General features: G+C 42.4%; 1 non-coding gene across 1 annotated transcript; it reads left to right on the plus strand.

Moving 5' to 3' along the window:
• Positions 1-15,543: 15,543 nt before the first annotated feature.
• TRNAT-UGU lies at positions 15,544-15,616 on the plus strand. The gene has a single exon. It is a non-coding gene; the product is annotated as a tRNA-Thr (tRNA).
• Positions 15,617-21,457: the final 5,841 nt, after the last annotated feature.

Below are 21,457 nucleotides of genomic sequence, written 5' to 3' on the forward strand. Positions count from 1 at the left end.
TTATGTCTCATTCTCCAACCGTATCTCATTCCTTGCCGCTGCTTCATTTCCTTGTGCTCTGCCCCCTTACCACACTTTATTTGCTAGCCACTGCTATCAGCAGCAGCAACAGCAGCAGCTCCCTGTCAGTGCCAGGCCATGGCCCTCTCTGAAACAGATTTTTAGTGGTGGTATTACACACACCACAAAGGAAACACTTGCTCCACGATATTCCCTCCTCCCCCAAACCACCTCTCTAATTTCCTCCCGCTCTCAGTCTTTGTTCTTTCAACTTAAATATTCCTCCTATATATCATTTCTTGCTGCTCGTGTTTGCATGCTTTTGCTGAGCTCCTGCTTAACATTTAGAAACCTTCTTCTTTCTTCTCCATGAGAGGTGAGCAGTAGGTTTTTGTTTCTTAGTGGCAGCTATTGAATGCTAATGTAGATAAGATAAGAGACATCGCCTGTCCTCCCTTTGCATCCCTTCTAAACGGATATAGATCACTTAAGTCACATTGGCCATCATCTTGTGAAACATCTCAGATTCCTGAAGTATTCTGAAGTGGCACCAGACATTCACGTTTAGACATCTCAATGGCTCCTGTTATCAGCTTCTTTCTCCAAAATTCCACGTTATTATTTTTTGCCAGATCTCGTAACTTTACTGTATCCGGTATTGTTCACAAAAATGTAACGAGCAACATTTTGGTGGTAGAAATTCTCATTGCTCAAATGAAGCCATGGAAGCTAGAAGCATCTGAAGCCGAAGTACGTATGACATCTATGCCAGCTCCTGACATGACCTGCTATTGTTACGTGTCCATCTTCCCATGCCTTGTGCTTTGTGTATGAGCAAAATCCTCGGAGTAAGGATGGTTTTCTCATTACAGCACAGTACTTCAAGGTGTAAAAAAAGAAAATCTGAAGTATATCCTCAGAAGAACTGTCCAATGATTAATTTTCAGCCCACCTATTTGTATCTGTCACTTGCTTAACCATTCAGTAATGCTCTGTTTGGAGGTTATATTATCCATTTTGAAATCAATGACAGCGTCCACGTTGCCTTGAACGGAAAGTGGCCTGGATTTCAACTAGATGTATAAATTACATGTAACAAGAACCTTCTGACAGTCTTCCAAATTTTTCCATTCATTCCAGAGGAGGTTATGATGTACTTTAATCAAGAGGAAAGTACCAAATTGCATCAGATTTGGTCAAACTTTTCAAAGACAATGTTGGAGCTGAGATCAAGTGTTATATTCTAACATTAATTAGTCAATGCACATACTACACAGCTATGTATTTTCATCCATCTTACATAAATTACCGTATCATAGTAACTATTTATATGAAAAGAATGGGTAGTACTCAAACAGCTGTTCATATGTTGTATATTCGATCCTGTACCTCTTGACATATATCATATATTTATCAGCTGGAACTTTCAGGACAAAATTATTTATGAGTGGTAGAGGCAGGCAAGAGGCAAATAAGTTATCCCAAGTGAAGGCCAGTAAAATCCTACTGCAGCACTATGGAAGTTTGTGTGCTACATACAGCCCAGGAAGGTTGCCTTTGAATATTTCCAGATTCTTCGAAATTACATCTGGGAGTGAAAGAAAGCTTCTTTCTTTGGCTGCTACATATGGCATCATAAGAATTGCCCTGCCTTCCTTCCCAGCTTATCTGTGGCTACAAAGGCCACAGAAACAAAATGTGCTGCTTGTCCCTCTGGAGGTAGGAGACGTTGGTCAGCAGGAATCTCTCTCGTGTCTCTAGCTCGTCAGGTCTTTGAAGAATGGCCTGCCATTCACTATATGTGTACAGCACTTAGCGCAGGGGCCAGGCCCGCCGGAGGCCCAGAGGTGTGCTGCAGTACAAACGTTAGCTGTGCAGGTCTGTGGTAAAATGATAAACTGCACAGCCATGTGGTATCATTCATCACACGGCCTTCGCTTCACAATACAAAGCATGGAATATAATAGTGTATAAAGATGTATATTACTTTTTCTTACTCCCTTTTAGTCTTCTTTAGGGGGAAATTTTATACACCACCACAGAAAATCATGACTGAGAGTTGGTACAGTTAGAAAACAGAGCTGCAGAAAGAGAATTGTTTCAAGGTATCAAAATGGTAAAGAGAGCTTCACTAGAAGAGGCAGGAAAATACCTGATGGTAATCTTCCCTGAGTCTATAAAGAGTAAGATGATGCTGGTAAAGTAACATTCAAAACTAGAGCATTTGTCTGTGTTGTTTGTTTTTTTTTAATTAACCACCTTTCCAAGTGCACTACAATTTATATCTGCATTTGGCATTTAGTCACTGCAGATAGTAAACTGTATTTAGTAGTCTTGCCTATTCCTCATGCATCTTCTTGACAGACAGAGAGGAGCTGTGCATTTCTGCAGCCAAAGAGGTCCTCTTGCACGGGACAAAACCTGTCATCAAAACCAGAACAACAAAAATGATCCCCCCAAACCAGTGGTACAGCAGCAGCAGTGTGAAAGTGAGCAGGGCAGGATCATTGCAGCTCAGGAATGACAAAGTAAGGTCTGAGATGGGTAAGGGAGTGGGAGAGCTGGATGGGAAACCATTTGAAGGGTGGACCAGGACCTGCAAAGGATGGAGAAGGCATATCTGAGACATACGGGAAGGAAAAAGGAAAAATGGGGCAGTTTCCCACAGACCTGAACAAGCAAATGGTGTTTTTCTGTCCCTAAACCAGTGTCCCACGGGGAAAGTCTGTCAGCTCATCTGCTGGGCCATTGGGAAGGAGGGGACTTGCCACTGTGCGTGTGGCTGGGAGCTCCAGCTCCTCCTCGCACCACTCTGCTACTGAATGTACTGTGCTTTGCCGTTACCTAGCTGTAATTTGTTAAAGCATTGTACAGAACCTTATCACCACAAAGAAAAAACTTTAGCTGCAGAGTTGAAAGACTTCTTCCAAACGTGAATATTCCACATGAAAGAACTTCTCGTGTTTCAAACTATTTGCATTTTCCTTACATGTTATTGATCTGATTGAACAGTTCTCAGCTCAAAGGCACATCGGTAAGTGAGCAGCCAGGGTGGCAATATGCAAAGTGGGCAGCTGTTAAGACAGCAGCTTAAATAATTGCTCAAGGATTTATTGGATAACATGATTAATGATTATGGAAATATGATGACACGATACCAGAGAGTAGTGTGCAGTGATTGATGGGGAAGTTGGATAAGGCCAAGCTTAGGCACCAGCATATGGGAAACAGTAATATAGCTTCTCCTGATGGTATATGTGCTCTTAATTCATTAGCAAATCTTTATGTTCATACGTGTCTTCTGTTAGGAACTCGAACTACAAAGTATGTTGTGTGTAATATTTCTCTCATAATATGGATAAGGGAAAAAACCCTCTTGCTAACGGTGCATTGTAATAGCAGGGCTGATTCTAAGAGACATCCTCCGCTGTTCTAAAAGAAAAAAAAAATCTTTTAAATCCCTACAGAACTTACTGGAAGCTCATGCTGCTGTTTTAATTAACACCTGAGAGAATGATAAGTAACACATTAAAGGAGAAAAAGATCTGTTTGTGGAATTGATGGTAGTTTGCAGACAGATTGTTTTTTTCCTGTTGTTTTGTTGTTTCATTTTGTTTTGCCTTTTTTTTTTTTTTTTTTTTTTAACTCAAATTCCATCAGACAGCAGTAGCACAATGCAGGAGATTGGAAAAGTGGAGGACTGGATTGCAGGTGAGATCTACCCCATGGCACAAATATTGCAAAATCCTGGACTTGACTCTCTGTTGAGAGTTGCATGAGATTCCTGTTCACTTCACACTGGTGTGCCACTTGAACCCTCCTCCTCTTCCTCCAGAAAACATTATTTAAGAACTCATGAAACAGAAGCTAATATTTGAAAAAGTAATTAAAAACATTTATAAAATGTGAAACATTAGCACACATATTTGGAGGTGAAATTAGGCAGTGAAATCCTCATTGTGAAACCCTAGTACAGGTAAAATGGAGTGCAAAATTGTTGGGCAGGAGTTCTTTTTTTTTTTTTTTTTTTTTTTTTTTTTTTTTAATAGGAACCTGTGCTGGATTTGAGACACCAAATTATGTGCCAGAGACTTGGCTGACAGAAGTGAGGGGACACCATCCATGAAATTTTATCTGGGTTTCAGTAAGCAACAGATATTGGGCCCAGAGCTACAGATCTTGCCATTTTATGGTTGTGATATGACAACAATTGTCATAGTTTTAAAACAGAGTGATGTGGGTAGCGCTATTTAAATGAAAACAGCACTTCTCATGCTAGGCAAAGCAGACAGCTCTGGGAGAAATATTAATATTTGAAACCTTGGAAATGTTGTTAATCTCTTCATGGATGTGAGACAACAACAATGATGGTGGAGGGTTTGAGAGAGACACCAGAAAGTCTTGCATTTCAAAGCCGTGATCTAGCTTGCAAGCCTCAAGTGTGAGTATTAATGAGATTGCAGTTCTGGTGAAGAGTTCTCGCAACAGAAGGCAAGAGGTGGCTTGGAGCATCTGTTGGCCTTTGGGGAGGCTCACATGTTGTGCGAGGGGACTTGGCACTGTTGGGCACAGGATTATGTGATGGGTCAACACCACGATATTTAGTTACAGTCATGCTCAAACACCCTGAAATATTGTGTCTTTTTTCTAATTATATTTATCACCAGCATCAAACCTGGGCTAGCCCCACCTGGCTTTGCAGTGCACCATGACAAATTCTGTGACACATTGAAATTTCTGCAGTGACATCTCATTAAAAAACAACAACAACCAACAAACTAAGAGCTTTAGTTGATTTTAATGTGGTCAGGACAATTTTGTTTACCCACTTTGCTCCAGCATTTATTTTAAAATACGTTGTTGACTGTTCTGATCATTTGATTTCTCATTGCTTTTCTGACTGCAGTTTGCATAAACCTACACGGTAGAAGTTGGGAAAGAATGTCAATGGCACTGAAACTGCATACAGGTGGTTGGAAGCTTTGTGCATCAAGCTGGGATGGAAACAATCATGATATTCTTGTTTCAAGAGGTATTTGAAACATCTGCCTGGTAGGTGCTTTTGCCCTTTCTTGCTTCCTACCAAGACCATAGCTTACTCCTGGCTCTCTCACTGGTGAGTCCTCACTGGTGCTGGAGGTTCCTGGGACACCCATGAGTACCCCTAAATTCCCCTCAACACCCGGAGAGCTGGGGAGATGGCTCTGCTGTTGGCCAGCTCCTGGCCTGCTCACTCGCCCACCAGTTAGTGCCTGAACGCCTGGTGACTGGGAGCCAAAGCAGTTCTCCGCTGGCTGCAGCTCTCCCATACAGAGTGCCTTACACCTTTAATGTGAAAATTTGTAGTTCCACTCCATTTTGCACTTCTACTTGAGAATTGATTTTTTTTTTTTTTTCATTTAGTTATCTGAAAGTAGCTATTTAGCTGCAGGACAGGAATTCAGGTAAGAATGAGCGATCAAACCTTTCATCTCTGACTCCGGCTTTAAGCTCAGGTTAAACTGCTCTTGCTGAGTCTTGTTACTGCAATCAAATTATCAGCAGAAATATTAACTGGGGTAATTTGCGTCAGTGTAAATGACTGATTAATACTGTAGGCATTATAAGGATCCAGTAGCACAAGCTAAAAATGAGTATATCTTTTCTATGAAGTAACTGGAAAGCTAGATGGGTTATTCACGGAACAAGGAGCACTTGGCACGTTTTGGCAGGCAGTGAGTTTGGTAATGAAGGTCTGATCCTCCCTACACAGAGCATGAGGGAGATTTGCCACCCAGGAAGCCCTAAATCATTCCAAGACTGTGGGTGTTTGTTGGTATAATAAATCTGGTAGCTTCAAGCCTATTTCTGAAGGAAAAAAGCACAGTCCATAAAATATCACTGCTACAGTCTGCACGCTTGTTGGAAGCTTTACTAAAGGGCCGAGGACTGAAAAAGCAAATGAATGTGAAGACATAGGCGCAGATCCAAGAGGAACTAGAGTTGCCCACATGCCCATTCTGGGCTCTCCAGTACAAGAAGGACACATACCCACTGGAGGGAGTCCAGCCAAGGGCCATGAAGGTGATCAAGGGACTGGAGCACCCTTCTTATCAAGAGAGGCTGGGACAGCTGGGGCTGTTCAGCCTGGAGAACAGAAGGCTGCAAGGGGACGTCATCAATGAATGCAAATATCTGAGGGGAGGAATGAAGATGGGGGAACCAGACCATTTTCGCTAGTTCCCACTGACAGGACAAGAGGCAAAGGGCACAAAATAAAACACATGAAATTCAACATGAACACAAGAAGACTTTATTATTATTATTATTATTATTATTATTATTATTATTATTATTATTGTTATTTTATTTTTATTTTTAACTCTGAGGATGGACAAACACTGGCACAGGTTGCCCAGAGAGGTTGTAGAGTCTCCACCCATGGAGATGTTCAATGTTCAAAACCTGTCTGGGCATGGTCTTGGGCAAGTGGCCCTAGGTGACCCAGCTTGAGGACAGGGGGTTGGACACGATCATTTCAAGAACCTCAAGAAGTCCCTTTGTACCTCAACCATTGTGTGTGTGTCAACCACAGGGTTACCGCCAGGTTTCAGAAATAGGTATTCCTTTCCTAGTCTGTCCTGGTTTTACCTGGCAAGTAAGCTGAGGGCCAGCTATATGGATCAGCCATATGGATCCAACAGCAGCAGCTGCTGTTTCTATAAGGTGTGGCTGCGGAAAGGGTAAGCAGTGGCATGTTATCACTGCAGTAGCTTAGTGGTTAGACAATCCACAGAGATGCAAGTTAAATTACTTCTCTATCCCGAGGTATTCAAACCCATACATTTCACTGCCCCAACGTACTGGTGACTAAAGTCATCTATTGCAAAGTAGCAGCATTCTTCTTTTTCTCCTTTTTTCTTTTCTTTCTTTTCTTTTCTTTTCTTTTCTTTTCTTTTCTTTTCTTTTCTTTTCTTTTCTTTTCTTTTCTTTTCTTTTCTTTTCTTTTCTTCCCTTCTCTTCTCTTCTCTTCTCTTCTCTTCTCTTCTCTTCTCTTCTCTTCTCTTCTCTTCTCTTCTCCTCTCTTCTCCTCTCTTCTCTTCTCTTCTCTGGTTGAAATTACTCAACTATACTTAAAATAATTAATACTTCATTGTACCAGAGTTAAAGGATGACAAGCTGGCCTAAAATCTAAGTTTTTTGCTTGGACTTACAGCCCTTATCTAAGCTCAGTTTGCATTGCAATGCATCTACCTCAAAGTAGCCTACAGTCACATTGTTGGGGTATTCCTGTGGGAGGCAGGAGCTATGAGTATAAATCCTAACTAGAAAGATGTAATGAAGACCTTGCAGAACCAGGAATTAAAACACACCACTCTGCTAAGCACTCACTCTTGTCACAACTGCACACCCTGCGTACTAGGGGTTGTGAATGTGTGCAGATGTTGAATTCTGCCCCCACTGTTGTGTGGACTCTGTTTTGGAAGGTGCACGCTTATGGGGGTTGCAACAGTGAGTGTTAAGTGTCTATGTGTCCTTCTGGCTTTTGGCTTTGGTGGCTTAATCTCTAGTATGTTCTCCCAGAGCAGACCTGAGGTACTTCATCAGAGGTGCCCGTGGGGATAGGAGAGAGGAGGAGGCATTGCAGTGCAGTATTGCTGTATTTGCTTTTTGAATAGGCTCTAGTCATTAATGCTGTCACATCCCTGGAAATTCACTTAAAGAAGACATTTGAAGGAGAACCTCTTTCTTCCTGCACACAGAGACACACACAAGCAAAGTCTTTTTTTTTGATGATGCTTTCAGATAAACAGCCACAGCAAAGCCTCAGTTTCATTTTATCTCCTAGATAGCTCCAGGAAAAAAATCACTGCTTCTGCCTGCAGCCTAAACAACTCACTTTGCTGCCAAGTGCCATCTCAAGAAGAGGAACAATATAAACTAATTTCATACCTATTCAGTTCAATAATAGGTATTGTTCTAACTATACCTCTAGTGATAACAGACAGAACGGCTTATTTTCCATTGCTAAGCAACTGTTAAAACAGTTGCAGAATTCAGCCAGCTCTAATAGGCTGATAGGAATCAGTGTCTGAAGTTCTTGTTTGCATTCTGAAGTCAACAATAATTGTAGTTCTCTATTAATATTCATTTAAGATAGTTTATGGCTGCACCAGATTCAATCAGGAATCTGCCTTAATGGTGTTCTGAATGGTCTGCTCTCCCTTAGAAAGAAATATTTAACCATAATGCACTACCCTGCTTTAATCCACTTGCTTTGTTTTGATATAATGATGAAGAGTCATAGAAGGTAACACAGGAAAAACAAGGTAATACGAAGCACTCTGCAGAAATAGAAGCTGATAGTATGAATGGTACCAAGATGCAGGCAGAGAGTTTGAAGTATTTAGGTAGTGTACAATCAATCAGAAGGTGGCAGTTGTCTGCAATGCAAAGACATCTGTAAAACCCTCATACATTTGGAAAAACAGAATCTAGGCAAGACAGACATAAAAGCCTAAGTGCATTAAACCATGGGCATTTTTCCAGCAGTAATTTATGAGTTCGGATTTTAGTCATTTGTGTACATGATTTAGGAGAAGGGACTTTCTGGCCTGGCTCATGCCTTGCAGAGATAAGGAATGGGCAAATTCATAAATGCAAAAAACAAAAACAAAAACAAAAACGTGCCACACAAGAGGATCCTGCATTCATAAGCCTTTCTTTGCAGCTGTGGAATGATTTCAGCGACCTGAGAGCATTGTCATGACAGGATGATAGCTCTTCAGATGCTCTGTTCCTTAGCTGTGAGTAAGGACACATAAGCAGGGGCACAGAAGGTATACTGCTGCTGCAGCCAGAATTTGGTGCTCACATCCAGCATTTCTCCATTCCTTTTACAGGTGTGTAAATGTATGATTAATGCTTATGCATGTGAGCAATCCCATCACATTCAGAAGAACCATGACAGCTCCTTGTCAAGTAAACGCTTAAATGCGATGCCCTGTTGGTGCAAGGTGAGAAAATCAGCACTGTCAGACGGAGCCCATGCGGGTGAGTCAACACGGCCTTATTAGCCCAGTGTGCCTCAAACCATGACTTGCAAGAGCCAGGTCTTAATGCAACAGGAGGAGGATAAGTGCTTTGAAGTAAGGACTTCAGCCAGCTGCCTGAGTCAGAAGAGTGTATCATCACACAAGGATATGAAAATGTGGGGGTGAAAAGTTGAGACTGTCCCTCCACGGAGCTTGCAGCACTGTCTGAGTCACCACAGGACTGAGAACGCTGCAGGCAATGGCAAGCAAAGTGGGCTTGGTCTGACTTGTCCTCTTATGCAACTCCTACGTTACCACCTTCTGTGCTCCGTCTATAAACCCAGGCAAGATCAAGAAGCCGTTACTGAAAGCAGTACTCTTATTTATTCCTTTGTATGAGCCAAAGATGACAAAAAATTAGATTGCTTCCACACAAGGTTTAGTACAGAACCAGCCTCTTTCCTTGCTGGTACCGGTAAGACCGTCTGTTGCTGGACTCATTAAAAGGATGTGTGCACCCCCTAGTGTATAAGGACTTCCAAGAATTCAGGTTCTTACAGCAGGCTGAGCTGAATGAGGATGTTTAATATTAAACCATAATAAAACCCTGTCTTCAAGGGAAAGAATTGCAAACTTGAAGATCATTCTGGGTGTAATCCCTCAACGTCCCTGCACTCAACAGTTGTAGGACCTGAAAGCTTGTTCTGCTGACTTGGATGTTTATTGCACTGGAAGATAGCAGGGATTCACAGTAAAAAATGATATTGTACTGAAAACAAACAATTCAAATCCAGACCTCTCTGGAACTCAGCCGTGTAGTAACTAGGTTCAGCCTAAACTTTGAGGTAAATTTTGTAACTGTTTCACTGAAGGTTAGGGATATGGTAATGTGGGACTTTGCCCCAGTTAAGAGAGCCTGCAAAAACACAACTCATGCACCTAAATGCTTAAATGCAAAAACTACGGCCCAGACTGTCAAAGGTAGCTGGACTTCTGACTGGGCCTGCATCCCACTGCTTGGAGTTAGGTCCTGAAAAACCTTTGAAAATCTTCTCCTAACAGCCACGGATCACGTTCTCATTCTTCAGCTTTGCCTTTACTTATTTGTCAAGTTCTGCCCATCATAGTAGGGCAGAACCTTTCACTTTGATGAATTGAGCTTGCTTATTGGACCCAAAATGGCGGTTCAGCTCCCAGAAACCAGAACCCGAGTGCTGGCTCTTGGCTGTGAGCGTGGGATGGGAGTAACTTGTAGGTACGGTGTCAGGAGGGCCTTGCTCTCATTTCTGAGAATCAGAACATGAGGCCCTAACCTTTGGAGCACGGTCTGGTACGTGCTACTTGGCTGACAGGCATCAGTGTTGGCCATGGACAGGCTCTGATCTGACCAAATTACACCTGTGTGTTTTCCAGATTTCCTCTGCTCACGCCTCCAAGGAAGACAGGTTGTAGCCATTTCCCCTGGGGTGCCTGCAACCCCATCACCACAGCCCTGGCAAGTGCCTGACAGCCAGAAAAATGATATTGCCAATGGCAAAAAAAGCGGTCAGTTTTCATTATCCAAGCAGAATTAAATGAAAAAAAAAAAAGCAAACTGCATAAATGATGGAAATTAAATTAGATTTTCTTTACTTTCATTATCTAAGTACTTTCTGATAATAAATGTATTCTAAAATATGACTTTCAGCCAATGGTATTTACTGTATTAAAAACAGACTGATTTTATTTACTGCATAATGCTTAATAGCTCCTCCAAGCCACTTTATGCCATAATTTTAAATGGATTCTTTGGGCTTTTTTTTCAAAACAAGAAACATGGCTTTTTGACAGAACAGCCCCTGGTAACTCACAGTGCAAGCACCGCCAGGAGCTGTGGTGAGTGGTGTCAGGTGTTTGCTTATTCCAGAAGGATGGAGTCATTACGATATCAATGCTGAGTTCCTTATGTCACTTGGGTAAATAACACCACATAACATTTGAAAAGCATCAGCATATTGCTGGTGAGTGCCACCAAAGGGTTACATTTCATGACGCAGTAGTACCACTATGATATGATCTGTGTGAACCAACAAGAATTGTATAATGAGAACATGTTAAAAAAAAAAAAGTACTTTAACAAGAAAATTACACTGGCATGTATCGGTGCTGATTTTAAAGCAACTTACCATCCATATTTAGAAAATTTAATCTAACTACTTTAGAAGCTGGACTAATTATTGTGAGACCCTTTTTAAATTAAAATTAAAGATTTAATTTTAATTTAGAGATTTCCAGATCTTTCCATAGCAATTAATTTCTGGTTTAGAACTTTTTTTTTCCCCACTTTCATAACTAGATACCCAAGGCTGTGATTTTTGTTAGATGAAACTCCAGTTGGAAAACTACTGAAGTTCAAAAACTCTTCATCACAATTAAGAAAGTGCTGGGACCCTGTTTCTCATTGCCAAGGACAGGCAGAAGAACATTCCTAATTCCTTCTGCAGATTTCACACTAGCGTTAGCACAAGAAAACTGAGGCTGGGGTGTGACAGGACTGCTTAACCCTGTCCTCTAAATCTCTCTCTGTTGTAATATATGAGTGAGGTGTATTTAATAACTCATTCTTGTCCCTTTTGAATGTCTCATATGGTATTCTGTATGAATATGATGATATTTGTTCAGTGGGAGATTTTTTTTCCTTCTTCAAGAAAGCTGAGAGATTCTAGCCTTTGCAAAGATGTTAATACCCAGTCAGATTTCCCAGCAGCCTCGTGTGGCTTTTATTCCAAGAGGCATCCCCTTAAAGGCTCCGAGAGAAAGCATTATGGTTAATGCAGTTTGGCAAGTCAGTGTAATATTCACTGCATTACCTTGACATGGTTTAATGGCATGAGCATCATGCTCTCTGTGTCAGAGAAAATTACCTGTTGACCCTTGCTGTAGCTTGATGCCTTTTCTTAACTGGATGGTTACAAAATGCTATGGAAAATCTTATATGAAGTCCACTCCCCCAACTCTGGCCCATACGGAACTCATTTGCTATCAGCTTGTCTATTAAAAAAAAAAAAAAATCTGACTGGTGTTTTCATTTGATACGGTATTATTTCATACACATACTGTAGTTGCCCAGCAAGCCTTTCTCCTGGCCTATCCTTCTGGTGAATAGATAAACCAAAAATGGAAGTGAATACAGAAAGAAATAGAGGGAAATGCAAAAGGACTTTTATTATTATTATTATTATTATTATTATTATTATTATTATTATTATTTTATTCTGATGGAAAACAAAGAGACTGTGGTACTCCCTTTGCAGGAAGCAGTCTTGTTCCACTCGGGGGAAGTTCTCTCTTACCTTGGGAAACAGACTGGTGCAGGAAGCACACAGGTGATCTTTACAGCTGTGTAATGCAAGAGAACTGAATTTTACCCCTCTGGATGATTAAAGAGATTAATTGTGAGTGATAGCTGGAAAATAAACTTCATGTTCTTGAGAGCCCCTGGATGATGTCAAAATTTCTGCTGGTTCACAGAGACGCATGTTCTCTTCCAAGGACCTCACTCCAGCCATGGGACCAAACCTTTAAGTTATATGTGTGCAGGGCAAATACAATTATTCCTTGCCTTGTCCACTCAGACTACCAGGAAGATTCCCATGTGCTGTGTGTCGTGAGCCCTATCCCATGCCAGGAGCCAGTGAGGACCAGTTCATGGTCCTAGGCATGGGCACGTCCATCACGTGGCTAGATGTGACCAGTCTTGGGCTCAGAGCTTCAAAGAGCTTGAAAGCTGTAAGCTGAAGCCTCAGACACAATAAAGGCTAGCATGAGACTTGTACAGGGATGCTATTTTTGCAGCATGTTGCACTCATTAGGCATGAGTGTCAGTGCTGGAAAAAGGTGGAAAACAGTGAAGAGTCAGGTCCTCAGTATCTCCCTTTGATGTCTTAGGTAACTTGAAAGGCAGCCTATGCCACCGCTCTGGTACTGTGACATTAAAAAAATCAAAAGAGAGAGAGAAATCATCAATGGTAGAGGAGATCCCTGCAATTTGGCAGTGCTCCCGATCCACAAAGCTACTTTTCTGGTTTCTCCCATTAGCCCCACTGCAATATGCACAGAACCAGATTACTTATCAGGGCAGAATATTAACGTTCACAGCATTAATGTTTTGGGGCCCTTAGAATGGAGAGCACTAATAGAAAAATCTCTTCAGTCCTTTCATATGAAATCCCACCATTCTGAACTGACAAAAATAAATGCAGTGAACTTTCAGTGATATTGCACTGTATAAAAAGGTTATTAAAAATGTATTTGAAGGACTAGCTTTGTCAATACTAATGCACTGAAGGAACTGAGGGTTTCCCAGCTCAAGCACTGATGTACTGACTTAGCAAGGGAGTGATTACTGCAATAATAGATTTTGGTTGCTTATGGTAGACAAGCATTTTCTGACTTCATATGCAAAAAATTGTTCTCTGTTTTAAAAAGATGGGATACTCAGTTATATTGAGGTGAATATGAATTATAGATTTTAAAAGGAAAATTGCCAACTAGCTATTGGCTCAGCTCTGACACTGTGTTTGAAAGAAGGTGGTGGGGATAAAATAGAGGAGTGTAGAAGAATAAGAGATTACTGGAAGGAATGTAAGTGATTTATTGGTTTATTTGTTGATTTTTATTTCCATACTAATCTGAGGGTTTTTAGAGATGATCTGTACATTCCCCAAAGTGATGTGAACATAGCAACAAAGTGCAAGCACATGAAAATTTTAAAGCACAATTAGCTCTGCTTTGAGAAATGGGTCCATTCTCCTATTTTGGATTCAGACATCTCTGACCTGGCTGCTTGCTGTTGGACTATGCAATGGCTAGATCAAGATTCTTACCGTGGGGTTTCTGTGCATGTCTTCCAGGACCAAATGACAGTCAATCTTCTTTTATTGCTTTAAATGAACCTAGCTTAAAGAGACTGTAAGGAGAGGAAAAGCCAGTCTTTTAAAACCCCACTTTCAGTCACTTAAGATGATAATAAGAGAGGTAAGCATTTATTTTTTAATTATCATCGTGTTTTTCTCAATCATGCTCCCTTTGAAGAATGCAGGAAACATGCTACTGCTCCCATGGACAGATGCTGCCACGTAGTTTTGTCCTGCTTGAGCACCACAGCCAATGTGTTCCTTTTGGCATCTGAGGGAACGTGTCAGGACTTCAAAACCTTACTGAGCAATTTTTGTCAGTCTGCCTCCGCAGTGACGTGTAGTAGCAGCAGGACACAACAGAGGTCTAAGAGAACAATATGGTAACATGCAACAAGTTTCCATATAGTTTGTTTTGTTGCTGTTGTTGAGGTTTTCAAGTATTTTTCCTGGTTTTTGTTTGTTTTTACCAATGCTTAAATATTTCATGGACTTCTTGTGCATCGATGCACTTGCACGAAACCCTGCAGCAGGGATTTCACTGGTCCCCCAGGTTCGCAGATGAGCACATGGCAACTCAGGCTGGGCCTGACATGGCCACAGGGACTAAGCGGAGAGGTCCTTCACAAGGTAAAGGGATTTTTTTTCAGTTTTCCAGAATGTAACAACTTATCATGTCAATATAATCGTGATAATAAATAATCTGTACTGTTCTTGTGTTCTCCAGTGTTGGTTTCTTATACTTGCACTGTGTTACACACGTGTATGTAGACAGACACATAAAGGCTTTCCATTGGGATCCCTTCCAGCCAGGGAAGCACTGAAGCTGCCACTGTCACCCACCAGAGTTTTAAAGACTGGCAAGCCTGCACCCTGGCCTGTTGTAGTATTTCAGAGGAGACTTGATCCCCACACAAAACCCAGCCAAACCATAACAAAAAAAACAACAATAATGCCTGAGTAATATATAAATCTGTATTTTTTTTTCTCTGTGTGTGTGTCATGATGATTTAGACTTCTATCTTATTTCCAAAGCCAATACAGAATTAAGAGGAAACTCTTGGTGGATTTAAACACTTATCATCACCAAGGTGACTGGAATTCACACCCAGGCAATGACTATCACTCTGTGGAGAAAATGGGCCTGCCCCCCTTGTGTTGTATCTACCGTCCTGCAGCCCCACGGGGCTTAGTTTTCGCAGTCAACAACAATTGTTCAGAGTTTAGTTCTCAATTTTATTGCTGCCATTTATTACAAAATACAAGGGGGTTAATGTGACAAAATCCTTCGAGAGAGGAAGACGCTTCGGATCTCCTTTCCGCCCCGCCTCACGACCCGCGCCCCCCACACGCGGCAGGCCGCCTCCCGCCGGGCGAGGGGCGGCGCTGCGGGCCCGCACGGGCCGCTGGCTGCCGGCGGGCCGCGGGCTCCTCCCGGCGGCGGCCGTCCCGCAGGGCCGCAGGGCCGCGAGCCCCGTTCCCCGTCCCGCTGGGGCCGGGGGAAGGCGACCGGGCCCGGCGGCCGGCCTGGAGGGAGCGCGGCCTCAGCGGCGGCTCGGCGGGGATCGCTGAGGGGGCGGGCGGGGGCGGGCGGTGCAGGCTGTTAGGCGGAGCGGGGGCGCTTCTTGAGCGGTGGCTCCATAGCTCAGTGGTTAGAGCACTGGTCTTGTAAACCAGGGGTCGCGAGTTCGATCCTCGCTGGGGCCTGGTTGAATTTTTAAAGTGTCCCTCCGCTGAGCCTGTCTGCCAGTTGTCCTTATTTTAGGGTATTTTCTGTGGGTGGGCACGAACCGCGCCTGTGGACGCGGTGAGTTTTGTTACGAGGGGAATAAACGGTGTGCATAAACCATGACTGAGCACTGAGACCGGTCACCTGGATAACCCTTGCATGCGCTGTGTGCCAGTGGGGAACGGGGCACCATGAAGTGCCTTGGAGAGTGGCATGGGGATGGCTGAATAAGTCGCACCACAATTTCCCTGATGGGAGCTTCAGCAAAATGATGTTAAGGGTTTTAAAAGGAACACATTGCCTCTGAGTGGAGAATAAGCTGGGCAGGTTTATCTGACTCTTCACAGCTTGTCGGGGAGGCCAAGCTGTTGGTTTTATTTCTGTGCTGGAGGCTGGGCAGGGGAGGTACAATAATTCTTTGGCTCTTTTTTTTTCTTTTTCTTTTTCTTTTTCTTTTTCTTTTTCTTTTTCTTTTTCTTTTTCTTTTTCTTTTTCTTTTTCTTTTTCTTTTTCTTTGTTTTTTCTTCTTTTAGGTTATAGAAAGAGCTAGAAAATTCAGCACAAATAATCCTCTTGAGCACCACACTTTAAAAATATGCATTAGGTTTTTTTCAGAAATCTAGTGAGTGAGACATTTAGTTTCTAGTATTGCAAACACTGCAGCAGTTACCGACATCAAGCAGGGAAATGAATGCATACATTTAGGCCAGGGAAAGGCCCACACCTGCAGTGCTTGCCCTGTAAGGGCTGAGCGTGTGGTGTTGCTGCTGAAGATGCTCGCAGCTGCAGGGGGCTGCAGCTCCGTGTGCCCACGGCTGTGGCTCGACGTGTCAGCACGGTGGTGAGGGCTGTGGTGCTGCCTGAAGTGACTTCTTGTTTGAGTACTGCCTCCTCATCCCTTTGGGGAAAACAGTGCTTTCTCCTAACCACAGAGTCCCCAGCTGACCAACAACAAAACCGGTCCCCTGGTTCAGTAATACTCCCAAAGTACATAGGCAGGGACACCACCCCAGCGCCAGGTGGGCCTGCTCTCTCCGGGCTGCTGGTCAGAGGCCTGCTACGGCCATAGTTTCAGTAGTGAGGGGGAGCTGAGTTTTGCCATGGCTCACCAGAGCGATACCAGATCTCTGGGGTGCAGATTGTCTTAAGAAATCATTTGTGTGCTTATAAAGCATCATTCAGAAAACATAACTGAACATGCAGGAGCAGCCTCTGCACTTGGGCCTGGTGGAGCCCAGCGTGATTGATGTCAGAGTGCAGGTGATGGGACGGTGAGGTTTTTGCCATGGAAGGACAGATCATACAAATGATGCGTGACTGATCTGTTCCTTACATACAGCAAATGTAACAGGAATAGGGTTTATCTCTTCCTGCTTGTCATAGCTATATACAAAAACTACCATGGAAGGCTTTTCTAAAACGCTGACAGGTTGATGTGTGCGCCTTTATAGCAGTTGGGAAGCTGCATGAGTGGGAGCTAAGCCACCTAATGTCAGCATTTAAATTGTGCTTCCATTTTAGGAATCTACTAACTGAATCCTCCGAATTAACTGCACTTTGTTATATAAGAGGAGGAGAGAGGCAGATGCTCTTGGAGGCCTCCAGAGGGAGAGCCTGCTCATCAAAACTGGGGCTCTATGCTTGTGCAAAGTGCTTCTGGACATACTCGGGCATCCACTATGGCTAGGAACTATCTAGGGGATTGGGTGTTTTGGGGACACTGGGTCACAGAGCACCTGAAAATTGGGTCCAGAGTGGGTGACTGCGTTTTCTGCTGATGAGATTGAATTTTCATTTTTCAGAGGCATATCTTTATAATTAAACAGGGCCTATTTTAGAACAGCAGATTTTTAAAAATAGTTTTTTACAATCATACTGCTGTCGTACTATACACAGCAGAGAGCAACCTGTTAGAGCTGACCCCACAGAAACCTGCAGATGACTGCAGCTGGGGGCAAGGACTCAGCAGCGCATCCCAGCCCCCAGGTGAAGGTGGCTGCAGTAGGCCTGGGGCTGGGCCCTGCTGCTCCATGCTTGGACCTGGATGTTAACACTGCATGAGGTGAGACCAACCAGTGCCACTTCTCGGGCCCCCACCTCATTCATACACATGCAGGAGTGGAAAACAGGAGATGCACCTAGGCCTCCCTGGAGCCTATTCCATCCCCATGAGACACCTAAGTACCATTCCCAAATCCCAGCCAAAGAGTGACCCAAAAATTCCCACCATCCTCTACAAGCAATGTCTTCAAAGGTCTCCATTTCCTGCTGAAGGAAACTTTAGCAGCTGTTGTTGCTGAAGGTGAGAAATGTGTCAAAGCTTTGCTCTGAAAAGCTGAGGTGACCTTCACTAGGTCCAGTGATAAAGTTGTTGGTGATGTCATTAGAAAATGTCTTTATGGTTTGTTTCTCTGAAATGTAGTGAAGGGCCTGACCATACTAATTGTGTTTTCAATTTGATTACTAGCAGAGACCCTGGGAATTACTGCTGTATCTGCAAAGGCAAATCTGCCATCACTGCAAGATATTCTGACTTCATCCTGGAGATCTATCTCCCTGTTGTTTTCTCCTTGTTTTTTTTTTTTTTTTTTTTTTTTTTTTTTTGGTTTTCCCCCCACCAAGTAAATTTATAGCCAGTTGCTCCGTTCAGCAGCAGGAGGCCTTACACAATGAGAGGCTGTTTTCTTCATGATTATACTATTTTTCTTTCCAGATATGTAGCAAAATTGACATATCTAAGCCTAGCTTACTTCATTGTGATATCATTTTTGATAATGGGAACAGGGAATCGAAGTCAATGACTGGAAAACTGGTTTAGCCTTCAGAGGAAAATGAAATATAAACTCTGTCAATATTCTGCATGCTTTAATATTGCACATGTATTGCCAAAACATCATAAACTCAAAGAACTTATAAAATCTAAGATTAATAAGGTATGTTTCCATTGGTTTAGTCAGGAATGAACTAAGGAAATTCTGACTTGTGTTTCTGGACTTATCCCTAAATACTCAAAGCTTGATGACTTCAGGTTTGTGCCAGTGAGGTAAAGACAAGAAGTAAAAGTTGAGACATTTTGTTTCCTCACCTGATGTGAATGCAGCCATTAAGAACGTCTCCAATATATAGTAAAAATATTTGCTTGCAATAATCAAAGGTGTTATTAGTAATACCAAAAAGAAAAAAAATGTGTCTGTCTGCTAAAGATACTTTTTAGTCATATATTGCCCTTTAATTCTGTTCTTCTGGTTGCTGAAACAATACAAAATTCTTCACGCATGACAAAGCTATCATCTGCCTAGTCAGGTTTTTCCAGGATGTTCCACACCTTGATGCCTAACCACATATTTTTACAAGCTCAGTGGTCCTGTTACTCTGTCAGAGGGTGGCATTAACAAATTCACAAGCATTGCTTGAAAGTGGGTAGAAAGGAACATGATCTAGCAGTCTGAACACAACCACCAGCTGTAATACTGACTCAGTCCGGTGTATTCTGACCTCTAGAGCTAGCTGTCTCCTTGCTCCCTTTCCTCTGTCAAGAAATCTCTCCCTTTTAGAACAAAGTAATTAAAACATTGCTGTTCAAGGCCAGACGCAGGCCAAATGCATCCCCAGACACAGTGAGAGCTCAATGCATTAGGACTTTGAATGATGATGCAAGGCAGTCTTCACAGAGGAGTAACAGTAGAAAAATCTGTGCTTACTGGTATTCTTGGCAAAAGATCATATTTCTGAGCCAGTTAGCTATGGATGGAGGGACAACTAATGAACCCATTCGGCTCCTGGTATGGATGTTATTTACTGTGATGTTAGCATTGGAATTAGGATGTTTAAAAAGAGCAGGAGCTTCTGATAATGAGAAAGTACAGATGAATTAAATCATTCAGTGTTTGCCAGGTGAGTTACTGTTGTGTTTTAAAGAAAACTAATGTTTTCTACATTGTTAAGGAATCTTTTCCTTACACACACTACTACGTATTACTGTTAGTAAAACAAATATATACTTATAATTATTTACTTATAGGCACATAAATATATATATTTTTGAGGTGTTACTGGTACAACACCTCGAAGAACGGAAGAGAAGCAAACAGCAATGTCTTACTGCAGCTCTCCAAGATATTTAGCTAGCTGTGCAATATATGATCCTCACCTTGCTTGCATTTCAGTATGTGTCCGTCTATAGGTTTTGTAGAGTGATGTTGCCAAAGATAAAACATGGCCTTTTCCCATACAGTCTATAATTTAATGGTGGGAACATTAGGTCATGACAGTACAGGATCCAGGCACAATTACAGTAGGTCTGAATAAAATGAAATGCATAGGGCAGTAGAGAGGAGAGTCCTTTAAAAATCTCGTGTGTGTGTTATTTATTGGGGCTTGAGAACAGGTGAAAAAAGTTTACTTTAGAAGGGATGAAACACTGTTCGTTTAGAAGCTAGGTATCATATCTATACACAAAAATTTCCTGCTGTCATCACTAAACTCAGTGGTCTCTTCAGATTGTTACTATATTTCTGGCTTTCAGGTGACCAAAATTAGTTTGAAAGTAGAACTAGTCTTAAGGTCAAGGTAAAGCTTAAATGAAATTTAGAAACGTGAACCTAAGTATTAGGGAAAATAAAAAGATAATTCAACTCCCTTGCCTGTTTCTCTAGGACTGGTTTTCTAGATTTATCCAGTTCAGCTTATCTTAATATGAACATAAATGAATCAGGAGTCTGTAAGTGGAGGATCATAAAATAAGGCTGGTAGCAACTGTGCTAATCTCTATTCAGATCAGAGAGGCTGCTTTGCTGACATCAGAGCAGGCAGACTGCGAACTAATGCTCCATGTGTCTGTCTGCCCGTCTGCCTGTATCTGATTATCCCTCAGACAGACCCTGCGCGCTGGCCGTTCACAAGGAAAGCACTTTCATTCCTTTTGGAGATAAACAGAGGAGCTGTTCCTTCTGGTCACCAAGTTACAGATTATTTTTGGACAAGAATGCTGTTGCTTGCAATCCCTCTGCTGTATATGTGAGACTTGCTAATGACCGTGGAGCCTGTACATGTAAACAGCCTCAAATCACGATACAGTCCTGAAAAGAGGTATGGCTATGTCTGCTCGTTCCCTTCAGAGCACTGCTACTGCTGATCGCTTTGCCATTGCAAGAACCATAATCCACACCAAAAGCCATTTGTAACAGAAATTAATAAAGAGTAAAACCACACGGACGAGTATGTCTCACTACATGTAGCAGCTGTATAGAGACAGCTGTCACTACCAATCACTACCAATCACTACCAATGTGCTAATATTTTTTAAGATTAATAAAATATAGCATTGAAGAGCCATACAGTTCAGCTATGCAATAAAGAGACTTTATTTTAAGGAGGATTCACAAATTTAGTTTTAAATATTTCCACTGTCCCACCAGAAGTGTGGAAGCAGAACTGGAAAGCGCTATCATCACTATTTTACAGTCACCTTCTCACCCTTTGAAAACATTGCTGCTGGCACAATCGGTGTCTCTACTGCCTGTACAATTAGGTAGCAACATCTGGGAGAATGCAGCCAGCTGGAGCTCGGGAGCTTGACACCTGAGCGCCCAGCACTACAGGCTGGATTTCCAGCCCATACTGAGCCACTTGTGCTCTGCCTCTGACCATGCTTTCAGGCTGGGTTTTGGAAGCTTGAGCTCACCAAGTCCATCAAGCAGCATGTGAGCCTGAGCTGGTCCTTCTAGGCTTGTGTTCCCACTTGGTGAAGCAGATTGCTTGCTCTAGATTTGAGCTAGGGAGACACCCAAAATGTGGGTGGTAAAGGAGGCTATGGATAA

The sequence above is a fragment of the Cygnus olor genome, chromosome 5, assembly GCF_009769625.2.
Source record: "Cygnus olor isolate bCygOlo1 chromosome 5, bCygOlo1.pri.v2, whole genome shotgun sequence".
NCBI classification, from domain to species: Eukaryota; Metazoa; Chordata; class Aves; order Anseriformes; family Anatidae; genus Cygnus; species Cygnus olor.